The sequence below is a fragment of the Neofelis nebulosa genome, chromosome 14 (genome assembly GCF_028018385.1).
Source record: "Neofelis nebulosa isolate mNeoNeb1 chromosome 14, mNeoNeb1.pri, whole genome shotgun sequence".
Taxonomy (NCBI): Eukaryota; Metazoa; Chordata; class Mammalia; order Carnivora; family Felidae; genus Neofelis; species Neofelis nebulosa.
This window is the reverse complement of record NC_080795.1, coordinates 74,883,709-74,891,693: the sequence shown is the minus strand read 5'-3', so window position 1 is coordinate 74,891,693 and position 7,985 is coordinate 74,883,709. Positions and strand designations below refer to the sequence as shown.

General features: G+C 49.3%; 1 long non-coding RNA gene across 2 annotated transcripts in view; it reads right to left on the bottom strand.

Moving 5' to 3' along the window:
- LOC131494671 (uncharacterized) overlaps positions 1 to 7,488 on the bottom strand; it is a 7,536-nt gene extending 48 nt beyond the window's left edge. The window contains exons 1-3 of one of the 2 annotated variants that reach the window (XR_009253537.1): positions 6,311 to 7,488; positions 517 to 591; positions 1 to 263 (exon numbers count right to left, since the gene is read on the bottom strand). The exon at positions 1 to 263 is cut by the window's left edge and continues 48 nt beyond it. This is a non-coding gene — a long non-coding RNA (uncharacterized LOC131494671). The remainder of the gene's footprint in view (positions 264 to 516; positions 592 to 6,310) is intronic. The other variant, XR_009253536.1, reaches the window with a different exon arrangement.
- Positions 7,489 to 7,985: the final 497 nt, after the last annotated feature.

Sequence of the window (7,985 nt, the reverse complement as noted above, 5' to 3'; positions counted from 1 at the left end):
GTGAGGCAAGGAAGAAAGAGACGGATGTCAGGTACACGCACAAGCAGTCTACCACGATGGGCACCCGGGGCTCGCTCCGACTGGGGTTCCCCGACAGACTGCAGAGATCGACTCAGCACCGTGGCACGGAGGGGCGGGGGAGCTGGACGTCAGCCACCAGCCTCCATCCGCCATTGTTTACGGGGGCCCCTGGAAGTCCTCCATTGCTCCGGCCTCTCCCATGCACGGGCTGAGTCTGCTCCTGCTCGGGGGTATCGTGGGTCCTGGGGAAAGAAGCAATCAGCCACCGAGAGAAAGTGGGTGCACACAGGCAGGGGCATGGTGGCTTTCTCTGGGATGTCGTTGCCACCGGGAGAACCCCCGCGGACTCTGCTGGACTCATATGACCCTGCTCCAACCCCAGGCCACCTCTTCTGCTTCTGACCATTGCGGGGGCGGTGGGAGATAAACCCTGGTCTCACGGGCTCAGAGTCCCACCCCCTCCACTGTTGCCAGTCTTCTAGAAGGAATGCTCACTTTCAGCCTGGCCGAGGGAACCACAAGACCAGCCACGCCCTCCCATGCAATTCACACTGGGTGAAACTGTGTTTCCTGCCAGGGGAATGAATATATGTATTTCTCTTCCCTCTTTATGACTTCATAAGCAATACTTTCCTACTCAATAAAGGTCTGGAAAAATACAGAAATGTGGAACGAAGGAAATGAATGACACTTGAAGTCCCCTTACCCAGAGATAAATATTGTTAACATTTTTGTGATTGATTTTTGCAGATTATTTTTTATTACATGCAATTTTTAGATGATTGAAGTCATAGTTATATATATATAGATAGATAGATAGATAGATAGATAGATATAGATATAGATATAGATATAGATATAGATATAGATATAGATATATATCTGGCTTTTTTTAAACCTAACATATCCCAAGCCTTTCTTTTCCCCTCCTTAAACAAACATCTGCAAACATGACTTTTATGACTGCTATTGGCCCAGCATGTGGTTTGCTGTTATCACGTCCACTCAGCATGTAATAGCTGGTCATCAAGGTTGTATCAAATATTTGTATTCTAGCAAACACTCTGGTGACTCTCCTCGTGCCTGGAGCTATTGGTACACCCCAAATTATTTCCTTAGGATTCCACCCCTCCTACTGACTCAAGAAGTGGGAGTTTCATGATAGGGTGTAAACAATAAAACTAAAAAAAAAGAAGAAGAAGGCAGAATGGGAAGGAAGCCAGAAACGCATGGCAAAGTCCACCAGAAAACTTCTCGAGAACACGGAACCTCATACTGATCGATTTTCGTTTTTTCTTTCTTCTTAAAATTGATATGATGAGGACAAAGCATAGGAAAGGAGAAAAGGAAGGAAAGGAGAAAATGCCTCTGTCATCAACAATGTCTTTCACATTTTCTCCTACGAGTAATGGAAGTGACTTCTAGCAGAGGCAAGGGAAATAAAAGCAAAAATGAACGATTGGGACTTCATCAAGATAAAAAGCTGCTGCACAGCAAAGGAAACAATCAGCAAAACTAAAAGGTGACCCATGGGATGGGAGAAGATATTTGCAAATGACATACCAGATAAAGGGTTAGTATCCAAAATCTGTAAAGAGAACGTATCCAAATCAACACCCCAAAAAGCAAATAATCGTGAAATAAATAGCAAGAAATGGGCAAAGCCCCCCCCCCACAAATAATCATGAAATAAATAGTGAAGAAATGGGGAAAAGATATGAATAAACACTTTTCCCAAAAAGATGTCCAGATAGCTAACAGACACATGAGAAGATGCTCAACATTCCTCATCATCGGGGAAATACAAATCAAAACCACGATGAGATACCACCTCACACCTGTCAGAATGGCTCACATGAACAACAGATGTTGGTGAGGAGGCGGGGAAAGAGGAACCGTGTTGCGCTTTTGGCCGGAATGCAAACTGGTGCAGCCACTCTGGAAAACAGCGTGGAGGTTACTCGAAAAATTAAACATAGAATTACCCCATGACCCAGCAATAGCACTACTAGGAATTCTCCCAAAGGATACAAAAAGGCTGATTCGAAGGGGCACATGCACCCCCAATGTTTACAGCAACGTTATCAACAATAGCCAAGTATGGAAAGAGCCCACGTGTCCGTTGACTGATGAATGAGTAAAGATGCGGTATATATACACAAAGGAATACTACTCCGTGATGAAAAAGAATGAGATCTTGTCATTTGCAGCAACATGGATGGAATGAAAGTGTGTTATAGCCAAGTGAAATAAGTCAGAGAAAGACAGGTATCATCATATGTGGAATTTGAGAAACTCGACAGATAAACATAGGGGAAGGGAAGGCACAATGAGATGAAAACTGAGAGGGAGGCAAACCATTAGAGACTCTTAAATATAGGGAACAAACTGAGGGTTGCTGGAGGGGAGGGGGGCGACGGGCTAGACGGGTGAGGGGCGTGAAGGAGGGCACGTGTTGGGATGAGCACTGGGTGTCGTGCGTAAGAGACGAATCGCTGGGTCCTACTCCTGAAGCCAAGACTACACTAGATATCAACCAACTTGAATTTTACAAAAATGACTTGTAGCTGCCAATATCCATCTTGTTGGTAATGGAACCCTGGCTTTGAAAGGGGCACGTAGCTGAACAGTTAAGAAATTACATCCCTGGGTTCCTGTGCACCGTGGTGACTATGGGACCGGGTTTTAGCCCACGGGAGGCTAATCCGAGTGTCGTAAGGATTGGGGTAGACCAACTGTTCCTGCGGCGCCTGTGGCCCTTGCTTCCTGAGGCTCACGTCTTTGCATGATCCCCTCCCCTGGAGGTGGGTGGGAACTTTGACCTGCTTCTAGACCGGCAGAACACAGCCAAGGTCAGAGGATGTCCGTGAGCGTGTGGTGATCACAGGTACGTGCACACACACATATGTACACAGGTGGCCATGTCCTACAAGGACCCTTGCTCGTTTGATGAAGTACGTAGGCCAGTTAAGGAAGCCCACGTGACAAATTGCAGGCGGTTCCTAGGAGCTGAGTGAGGGACGCTTCTGGCAAACAGCCAGAAAGAAACTGAGGCCCTCAGCTCCCCAGCCCTTCAAAGGACTGGAATTCTGGCAACAAAGCCACCTTAGCTTAGAAGTAGCTCAGAAGCCACCAGCTGGTACCTCCAAGGAGACAGCAGCACTAGCCTATACCTGGATTGAGGGGCCATAAGACTCTGAAGTAGAGAACACAGCTGAGCCGTTTCTAGACTCCTGACCCACAGTAACTGCGATGTGACAGATGCACAGTGTTTTAAGCTGCTAAATTTGTGGTAATCTGTTACACGGCAATAAAAAAGGTGCATGAGACGTCCAGAAAATGGCCTTAAAGAAAAAGAACGCCTTCTTCTTACCCACCTCGTCCTGCTGGTGACTTGGAATTTGGGTGTTGCCATGGCTGGAGCTGTGGCAGCCCTCTTGGGCCATGAGACCTTGAGATTGAACGTGCGTGCTAAGGATGGAGCAGAGAAATCAGAACCCTGGGTTTCTGGGGAGACTGCTCTACTGCCCTGCTGACCCCGGCTGTCTGCCTCTGGGCTCCTTTTACACAAGAGAGAGAGAACTTCCCTCCTATTTAGGCCACTGTCGCTTGGGATTCTCTGGCACTTACAGCAAGATCTAACGCTCACTGATGCAAGAGTACAGCGGGTCATAACCCAAGCTTGGAATTGGCCAACCAGGGCTCGAATCCTGGTCTGCTGTTTCCAAGTGGGTGAGTCCAAATGTTTCTTTACTCCTCTGAGCCTGGGCTCTCCCATCTGCCAAATGGGGGTAAGCCTTGCCCCTAACTCATGGTTCGTTTAAAAGAACACAAGTGAAGACCTTAACACTGCATCTGGCTCAATGTTCATTCTTGAGGGGCGGGGGGCAGAAAGAGAGGGAGACACAGAATCCAAAGCAGGGTCCAGGCTCTGAGCTGTCAGCACAGAGCCCGATGCAAGGCTCGAACCCATGAACCATGAGATCTTGACCTGAGCTGAAGTCAGACGCTTAAGCGACTGAGCCACCCAGGCGGCCCTACAAGAGACTCACTTTAATTTTTATATTTTTAAAAAATATTTATTTATTTTGGGGAGAGCACCAGTGGGTCAGGGACACAGGAAGGGGGACAGAGGATCTGAAGCGGGCTTTGCACGGACAGTCTGACAGCAGCCAGCCCGATGTGGGGCTTCAAACTCACAAACTGCAAGATCATGACCTGAGCCAAAGTCGGGCGTTCAATCAACTGAGCTGCCCAAGTGCCCCCAAGAGACTCACTTTAATTAAAATTTTTTGTAACGTTTATTTATTTTTGAGACAGAGAGAGACAGAGCATGAACAGGGGAGGGTCAGAGAGAGGGAGACACAGAATCTGAAACAGGCTCCAGGCTCTGAGCTGTCAGCACAGAGCCCGATACGGGGCTCAAACTCACAGACCGCAAGATCGTGACCTGAGCCGAAGTCGGCCGCTTAACCGACTGAGCCACCCAGGCGCCCCAAGAGACTCACCTTAGATGTGAGGACACATGCAGGCTGATCATGAAAGGAAGGAAAACAATATTCCATACAGATGGGAACTGAAAGTAAGATGGACCAGGCCCACTAATAACAGACAAAAGAGACTTTAAGTCAAAACTGATGATAAACGGATGAATTCAGCAGGAAGATGGAACTGGTGTGAATGTTCATGCATCCAACATCAGAGCCCCTAAATATTTAAAGTAAACACTGACCGAATGGAAAGAGAAACAGCCATGCGAAAAGAGTAGGAGATTTCAAAGAAGTCTCCATGCCATGAATAGACACTTCTCTAAAGAAGACGTCCAGACGGCCAACAGGCACATGAAAAGATGCTCAACGTCGCTCCTCATCAGGGAAGTACAAATCAAAAGCACACTCAGATACCACCTCACACCAGTCAGAGTGGCTAAAATGAACAAATCAGGTGACTCTAGATGCTGGCGAAGATGTGGAGAAACAGGGACCCTCTTGCACTGTTGGTGGGAATGCAAACTGGTGCAGCCGCTCCGGAAAACAGTGTGGAGGTCCCTCAAAAAATTAAAAATAGATCTACCCTATGACCCAGCAATAGCACTGCTGGGAATTGACCCAGGGGATACAGGGGTGCTCATACATAGGGGCACTTGTATCCCAATGTTTATAGCAGCACTTTCAACAGTAGCCAAACTATGGAAAGAGCCTAAATGCCCATCAACTGACGAATGGATAAAGAAGATGTGGTTTATATATACAAAGGAATACTACTTGGCAATGAGAAAGAATGAAATCTGGCCTTTTGTAGCAACGTGGATGGAACTGGAGAGTGTGATGCTAAGTGAAATGAGTCAGGCAGAAAAAGACAGATACCACATGTTTTCACTCATATGTGGATCCTGAGAAACTCAGCAGAAGACCAGGAGGGAGGAGAGGGAGAAAAAAAAGTTAGAGAGGGAGGGAGCCAAACCATAAGAGACTCTTAAGAACTGAGAATAAACTGAGGGTTGATGGGGGTGGGAGGGAGGGGAGGGTGGGGGAGGGGCACCGAGAAGGGCACCTGTTGGGAGGAGCCCTGGGTGTTGTATGGAAACCAATGTGACAGTAAATTTCATATTGACAAAAATAATAGTAACAGAATAAAAAGAAATAAATAAATATCAAGTGGAAAAAATACCAAAAAACAAAAAACAAAGATGTCTCCGTGCAAAGATTGTCTAAGGTAAAGAAATGAGATGGTAATTCTTTTTGAAAGACCATCGGCTGATTTTTTTTGTGCATTGTAGAAAAGTTTATTTTTTTTTAAGTTTACTTATTTATTCAGACAGAGACAGAGACGGCGCGAACAGGGGAGGGGCAGAGAGAGAGAATCGCAAGCAGGCTCCATGCTGTGGATGCAGATCCCGATGCGGGGCTCGAACTCACAGACGGGGAGATCGTGACCTGAGCCATAATCAAGAGTCGGACACTTAGCTGACTGCTTCGGATTCTGTGTCTCCCTCTCTCTCTGCCCCTTTCCCACTCGAGTGCTATCCCTCCCTCTCTCTCTCTCTCTCTCAAAAATAAATAAACATCCAAAAAACAAAAAAACAAAAAAAACAAGCCTTCAAGGGCATAAAGCAGGAGGGGATCGACGCTCAGCCTTGCTTTTCTGGTAACTCGCCCCTGCTTCAGAAGGGAGGGGACGGTGGAGGCCAAGGGAGAAGAGTGTGGGTAGGGAAGAAACATGGTGGGGAAAGAGAGGAAGCATGACCTTTAGAGAGATATCCTGCCAAGTTCAAGCGATAGACACTCACAGCGCCAACTCTGTGCGGGGCCCCGTGATGGGTGCTGTTGGCATAGTCAACTCCAGAGGTCCTTCCAAGGAGAGCCGCTCCTGGAAGAGACAGGCCCATCCAGCCCAAGAGGGTGGTATTACCACACCCCCTCCCGCACGCGTGTGCGTGCACACACACACACGCACCTGAGACAAGCCAGGGCGGGGAGGTTTCCCCAATGTCAAGCCATGGGTTGCACTGGAACTTGAACTCAGACACAACGTTCTTCCCTCCGGGCCTCCCTAACCATTTTTGGTCAACATAAAGTTCCGGCGATGCGAAGGGTTGCCACTGCCTCCTTCAGGAGAGGAAGCCAGAGGAGGAAAAGCTTCATTCTGCAGATGTCCTTTGGGTCCCTGCTGTGTGCCAGGTCCCTGGCTCGAGCCAGGAGCTAAGGGCAGGAGATGAAGGTCGACATGCCCCTGACCTCCAGGAACTCACAGCCTAATGAGAGACCTGCAGAATGAAACAGGTAACCAGAGACGCTTTGAGAGGCTCAGCCAGTTAGCATCAGAAATGCCATCATGGAGGGACGCCGGGGTGGCTCGGTCGGTTGAGCGACCGACATCGGCTCAGGTCACGATCTGGAGATTCGTGGGTTCGAGCCCTGCGTCGTGTTCTGTGCTGACAGCTCGGAGCCTGGAGCCTGCTTCGGATTCTTTGTCTCCCTCCCGCTCTGCTCCTCCCCGCCTCGTGCTCTGTCTCTCTCAAAGATAAATAAACATTAAAAAAATTAAGAAATGCCATCATGGAACAGCGACAGCAATGACATCAAAGCGGGAGGCAGCGGTCTTTGCATGGCCCCCTCGTATCACACACGCCCGCAGCCCGCAATCGCTGCTCTGCTCCCTTCAAACCCTCAGGTCCTACATTGGGGTGCCCCCCTCCACGATCTATCAGCTCCCAGACCTCATGCAGTTGGGAGCCAACCCTCCCAGGCTGCAGGGAGATCCCAGACCCACCACGCCTGTTCATCTTTCTCTTGTGTTTTCCCTTAACATTTTCCGAAACATTTCCCCAGCTCAAGGAACCTGAAGACTGGCTTTCGGTGCGTCCAGAAGCATATTCTTCCTTGGAGCATTTTGTGACAAGTCCCAGCAAACCATCCTCTGCCCATGTTTTATCAGCTAGTCTGAGTCAGAACTGCCAACCCAAGCGGGGCAGAGAAGGACCGTCCGCCGTGGAGTCAACGCCACCCCACGAGGCAGAGGGCACGTCCCGCTGGGGAGCCTGGGAGAGCCGGGCTCGTTGCCGAGAGCGTGGGCAGCACGGGAGATCAGGAAGCTCACAGAATGCACGAGAAGGCTGGAGGAGCGGAGTCAGGGCGAGGGCAGGAGGCAGGGAGCCTGGGGGACTCAGCACGGACGTCTTCTCTGGGCTTCTCTCAGTTTCCTGTGGTCTCTACTGCAGCCACATACTCAGTCCCTTAAGGCAACACGCGGTTCGTGTCTTAGGGTTCTGCAGGCCAGAAGTCTAAAATCAAGGTGTCAGCAGAGTCGTGTTTCTTCTGGAGCTTCCAGGGGAAAAATCTGATCCCTGCCTCTTCCAGCTTTCCCCGGGCCGCCCACATTCCTTGGCTCCTGGCCCCACGTCTCGCCGCCTTTTCCTTCTCCGTTTCCGCGGTCCCCTGGCCTCCTTCTACCCGACTGATCCC